Source organism: Oncorhynchus gorbuscha, linkage group LG09 (genome assembly GCF_021184085.1).
Source record: "Oncorhynchus gorbuscha isolate QuinsamMale2020 ecotype Even-year linkage group LG09, OgorEven_v1.0, whole genome shotgun sequence".
Classification (NCBI taxonomy): Eukaryota; Metazoa; Chordata; class Actinopteri; order Salmoniformes; family Salmonidae; genus Oncorhynchus; species Oncorhynchus gorbuscha.
The window spans coordinates 89,471,222-89,477,221 of record NC_060181.1 but is presented as its reverse complement, the minus strand read 5'-3'; positions in this window follow the sequence as shown (position 1 = coordinate 89,477,221).

The following is a 6,000-nucleotide window of genomic DNA, read 5'->3' as shown; positions in this document are numbered from 1 at the left end:
GCACACTAAATATTTGCTTGTCCACTTCTGTTACCGCTTAATGTTTGGTTTTTAAGCTCCACTGGGTCTTCTTCCATGACGTCTGTACTCGTTCCATTCTGTTCCAACCGTTCATTCCTCTTCAATGAGAATCCCTCCATTTTAAATGAATTGTATTTATTATTTTGAAGAGTCTCCACTACTGTATAACTATATGTGTCGAAAGCATGGTTGATTCTGCATTTTTCTATGAGAAACGTGTGAGAAATGCTTGTCGGGTCAATCCCCCTCTACCACAAATTGAATGTCAGTCTCACGTTATTTGGCGTGTAAGAAGTCTCTTCCGATGTACATGTGGCCACTTTGAGGAAATAGCCTTAGAATGTGTGCATGAATGCGGTGCGATGCCTGTACAGAAGTGTATGTATTTTCATGTGCTTTATTGTATGGCTTTTGTTTCTGAGAAGAAAAAAAACATATTAAAAGTAATTTGTGTTTTTTGTTGTTGGAAAACTTTGTTTATTCAGTTTTTACATACAATCACAAACACAATATTTACAATATAAATAATGTACTCAACAACAACAAAAACGAACAAAAATAACACAACTATAAAGATACCATACTTTAGACAAGTTAAACCACACTGGGCAGAAGGTTAGGTGGCGGTTAGGTGGCGGTTAAAGGAGCAATCTGTAGTTAATACAGGACAAAGTGGACACACCGCCATTGTTCCTGTAAACAGCCAAGGGATGAGGGTGGAGAAATGCAATGACTGTCTGTGCACATTCACAGACAGTCATGGCCACAAAGACCATCCACTGGACCAAAGTACAAGTTTACTATGTTGTTTATTACATTTACTTTGTTAACAAACAGAGAAAAACACATTTCTGATTTGGCAAGAGGCATAAGGCATACATTCTTATTTATTTTAAGTACAGTGCATTTGGGAATTACCCAGACCCCTCTCCACGTTCTGTTACGTTACAGCCTTATTCTAAAATGTATTGCATATTTTTTTCCGCTCTCCAATCTACATACAATACCTCATAATGAAAAGCAAAAACAGATGTAAAAAATGTTGGCAAATTTATTTAATAAAAACAACAACTTTGAGACTCGAAATTGAGCTGAGGTGCATCCTGTTTCCGTTGATCATCCTTGAGATGTTTGTACAACTTTATTGGAGTCCACCTGGGTTAAATTCAATTGATTGGACATTATTTGGAAAGGCACACACCTGTCTACATAAGGTAGAGTGGCCAGACAGAAGTCCTCTCCTGGGAAAATAGGCAGATGACAGCCCGTTTTGGAGTTTGCCATATGGCACCTAAAGGACTTTTAGGCCATGATAACAACATTCTCTGCTCTGATGAAACTGAGATTGAATGCCAAGGTCAATGCAGGAGTGAAAGACAATGCAGGAGAGTCTGGACTTGAACCCGATCGAACATCTCTGGAGAGTCCTGAAAATAGCTGTGCTGCGACACTCACCATCCAACCTGACAGAGGTTGAGAGCATCTGTAGAGAAGAATGAGAGAAACTCCCCAAATGTAGGAGTGCCAAGCTTGTAGCGTCATACCCAAGAAGACTCAAGACAGTAATGACTGCCAAAGGTGCGTCAACAAAGTGCTTACTAAAGGGTCTGAATACTTATGTAAATGTGATATTTCAGTTTGTTTTTAATACATTTGCAAACATTTCTAAAAACTTGTTTTTGCTTTGTTATTATGGGATATTATGTGTAGATTGATGAGGGGAAAAAACTAATGAATCCATTTTAGAAAAAGGCTGTGACATAACAAAATGTGGAATAGTCATGGGGTCTGAATAATTTCCGAATGCACTGTGTACAATACATTTTGCCTGTCTGATGTCTGTTCATATTGAATATGTTTGTTCACATGAAAGATGAAAGTGCAAAATCGAATTATGACCTTTGTTCGCACACGCACACACACACACACACACACACACACACACACACACACACACACACACACACACACACACACACACACACACACACACACACACACACACACACACACACACACACACACACACACACACACAGTTTGTTTCAAGATTTGTCAGTCGTATGTACTGGATACACATGGTATACACCGCCCAAACATTCAAGCACCGAGATTGGGAAACACTGTCTTAATAGGAACATGGTACTGTACACATGCCACTTACTCATACCAGCTGATTCCTGGATGGTAGTGACCATCTCATTCCTGGATGGTAGTTACAATCTGATTCCTGGATGGTAGTTACAATCTGATTCCTGGATGGTAGTGACCATCTCATTCCTGGATGGTAGTATCCATCTGATTCCTGGATGGTAGTGACCATCTCATTCCAGGATGGTAGTGACCATCTGTTTCCTGGATGGTAGTACCATCTGATTCCTGGATGGTAGTATCCATCTGATTCCTGAATGGCAGTTAACCACTGAATCCAGGATGGTAGATACATTCTGATTCCTGGATGGTAGTTACAATCTGATTCCTGGATGCTAGTTACCATCTGATTCCTGGATGCTAGTTACTATCTGATTCCTGGATGGTGGTTACGCACTGATTCCTGGATGCTAGTTACCATCTGATTCCTGGATGCTAGTTACCATCTGATTCCTGGATGCTAGTTACCATCTGATTCCTGGATGCTAGTTACCATCTGATTCCTGGATTGTAATTACCGGCTGATTCAATGGATGGTAGTTACCATCTGATTCCTGGATTGTAATTACCGGCTGATTCAATGGATGCTAGTTACCATCTGATTCCTGGATGCTAGTTACTATCTGATTCCTGGATGGTGGTTACGCACTGATTCCTGGATGCTAGTTACCATCTGATTCCTGGATGCTAGTTACCATCTGATTCCTGGATGCTAGTTACCATCTGATTCCTGGATTGTAATTACCGGCTGATTCAATGGATGGTAGTTACCATCTGATTCCTGGATTGTAGTTACCAGCTGATTCAATGGATGGTAGTTACCATCTGATTCCTGGATTGTAATTACCGGCTGATTCAATGGATGCTAGTTACCATCTGATTCCTGGATGCTAGTTACTATCTGATTCCTGGATGGTGGTTACGCACTGATTCCTGGATGCTAGTTACCATCTGATTCCTGGATGCTAGTTACCATCTGATTCCTGGATGCTAGTTACCATCTGATTCCTGGATTGTAATTACCGGCTGATTCAATGGATGGTAGTTACCATCTGATTCCTGGATTGTAGTTACCAGCTGATTACTGGATGGAAGTTACCAGCTGATTTCTGGATGGCAGTTACCCTCTCTGGGGTAGGCGGGACGCTTGCATCCCACATGGCCATTAGTCAGGGAAAATGCAGAGTGCCAAATTCAAATACATTTCTGTAAAAATCAAACTTTCATTAAATTACACATGCAACATAACAAATTAAAGCTACACTCGTTGTGAATCCAGCCATGATGTCAGATTTCAAAAAGGATTTTTGGCGAAAGCATAAGATGCTATTATCTGATGATAGCACAATAGTAAACAATGAGAGTAGCATAATATTTCAACTCTGCAGGTGCGACACAAAACGCAGGAATAAAATATAAATCATGCCTTACCTTTGACGAGCTTCTTTTGTTGGCACTCCTATATGTCCCATAAACATCACAAATGGTTCTTTTGTTTGATTAATTCCGTCGATATATATATCCAAAATGTCCATTTATTTGGCGCATTTGATCCAGAAAAACACTGCCTCCAACTTACGCAACGTCGCTACAAAATATCTCAAAAGTTACCTGTAAACTTTGCCAAAACATTTCAAACTACTTTTGCAATACAACTTTAGGTACTTCTAAACGTATATAATCGATCAAATTAAAGAAGGGATGATCTGTGTTCAATATAGGAGCAAAACAAACAGACGCTACTTTTCTGGTTACGCGCCTCTATCAAAAGGTACACATGAAGTGACGTTCGTTCTGAGCTAGTTCATTACACAAAGGAAAAACCTCAACCAATTTCTACAAACTGGTGACATCCAGTGGAAGCGGTAGGAACTGCAGGAAAGTTGATTAGAATTCTGGATTCCGCATGAAAACATATTGAAAAGACAGTGACTTAAAAAAAAGACATCTGAATGGTTTGTCCTCAGGGTTTCACCTGCTAAATAAGTTCTGTTATACTGACAGATATGATTCAAACAGTTTTAAAAACTTCAGAGTGTTTTCTATCCAATAATAATAATAATATGCATTTATTGGGATCTGGGACAGAGTAGGAGGCAGTTCAATTTGGGCACGCTATTTATCCAAAAGTGAAAATGCTGCCCCCTACCCCAAACAGGTTAACCAGATGATTCCTGGATGGTAGCTACCATCTGATTCCTGGATGGTAGTTACCATATGATTCCTTGATGGTAGATACCGGCTGATTCCTGGATAGTAGTGACCATCTCATTCCTGGATGGTAGTTACAATCTGATTCCTGGATGGTAGTTACCAGCTGATTACTGGATGGCAGTTAAGCAATGATTCCTCGATTGCACTTACCATTTGATTCCTGAATGGTAGGGTTATGTAAGCCTCTAGGAAGAGGGAACACAACACCCAACACAACTCAACTCCCCGTGGAGTGAAAGATACATGGTTTTGTAGGTGTGGGTAAGGATGACAAAGGCAGGAAATGTACCATTTATTGGGAATTTATTTATTCCTTCACACGGTAATTTGGGGGAAAAGGGGCTGGACGGAACCAAAGCAAAGAAAGTAAAGGTTAAAGAGCCCTCTCTCCTACCTTACCTGCCTACCCACTACTTACCTAATCATTTAGCACCACCTGGTGCGCCAGCGTAGCCTAGTGGTTAGAGCGTTGGACTAGCAACCAGAAGGTTGTGAGTTCAAACCCCCGAGCTGACAAGGTACAAATCTGTCGTTCTGCCCCTGAACAGGCAGTTAACCCACTGTTCCCAGGCTGTCATTGAAAATAAGAATGTGTTCTTAACTGACTTGCCTGGTTAAATAAAGGTAAAAAATAAAAAAATAAAAAATAACAAAAATACAGGGGGTGGTCCGCCCAGGTCTTACCTAGTGTGCATAGACAGTAAATACTATGGATATTGTTTGAGCACTCCCTAGGTGCCTTCCTCTCCCCCCTGGGAACAAATGAAAGAAAATAATCCAAACATAAGTAAACAATTTCAAGATTCAAAAACACTGCATCATATTGGCACACACATACTTCAGATCAACAACTACAACAATACTTAACAAAAACCTGCCTCTGAGCAACAACCAACACAGGACATCACCATCAACTCTCTCTGAGCAACAACCAACACAGGACATATCAATCAGCCTTCTTCTCCTACAAAGGAACACTGACTTTTAAAGCTGGAGAAGGAGTCTGTAATTACAGACAGCTGTATCCTTTGACGAGAGGGCAGGGTCAACTCCAATCTGCCATGGGCCGACCAATCAGCTGCTTGGGGGAATCCAGGAAGCAATTTCCTGAAATACATACACACAAATCCACAACACAGAAACTGGGGAATGTAACACACCCACCCAAAAACATGCAAACTTACAGTTTGGAATAACAAAACCCAACACGTATCCCCAGTTACCAAATCCATGATAGAGAGTCGGCAACCACATTCGTCGAACCCTTCACATAGTTTATCTTTAGATTGTATCCTTGTACAATCAGAGCTCACGGCATAAGGCGGCGGTTTTTGCTACAAAAGCCCCAAATAATTATGGTCCCTGAAGACCAGTATAGGCAAGGCACTGGAGCCCACATATACCTCAAAAAACTTTAGCAATGAAGTCAGCGTCTCTTGTTCAATGGTGGAGTACCTTGCCTGACATGAGTTGAACTTACGGGAGAAGAAACTGACGGGCCGATCCACTCCATCTTCATCTTCCTGCAAGAGAACCCCCACTATACTAGAATCTACCTGATATTTAAAGGGTTTGTCAAAGTTGGAGGCGGCAAGCACTGGGGCACCACCAAAG